The 465-nt window shown below is 43.7% G+C and overlaps 1 protein-coding gene across 2 annotated transcripts in view; it reads left to right on the top strand.

Moving 5' to 3' along the window:
* The window catches only part of LOC119590810 (hormone receptor 4-like), a 115,290-nt gene that overhangs the window by 15,945 nt on the left and 98,880 nt on the right, over window positions 1–465 (top strand). The window lies entirely within an intron of this gene.

Here is a 465-nt window from a genome sequence, read left to right as displayed (position 1 = left end):
AAACATAAAACGAAAGGGATGGAATAAAGATAGGTAATCCTGATGGTACATTATAAATAAATAAATCACAGAATAATTATCGCCAAGTACAAATCACTCTTTTGTTCGAAATTAACCGTCATTTTTGTAATCAAAACTGGTTAAAGCAAGTAAAAGCATCTTCTGGACATGTAATATTGGTCTGGTAATTGCCGAGTTGCGGTTAGAGGTACATTCTTAAGGTGTAAACCGTGTGACTTGCACGTACTCCTTTGTTCAACATTGGCTGGTAATGGATGTGGCTTTGTTGTTGTTAGGAGTCTGGCGGAGGGAGGCGGTTGTTTATGAAAGTGGTGCTGGGGAAGGGAAGGCTTAGCTTGGTTCCGGGCAGAGTGGAGGGCCGTGAAAGCGATGGGTTGGGTCGAGCGGCGAGGGAGGAGGGAGGGAGTTGGAAAGGAGCGACGAGAGAGAGAGAGAAAAAAAAAA

This window comes from Penaeus monodon, chromosome 27 (assembly GCF_015228065.2).
Source record: "Penaeus monodon isolate SGIC_2016 chromosome 27, NSTDA_Pmon_1, whole genome shotgun sequence".
NCBI classification, from domain to species: domain Eukaryota; kingdom Metazoa; phylum Arthropoda; class Malacostraca; order Decapoda; family Penaeidae; genus Penaeus; species Penaeus monodon.
The sequence above is the reverse complement of the archived record's forward strand: the minus strand, read 5'-3'. Positions and strand labels throughout refer to the sequence as shown.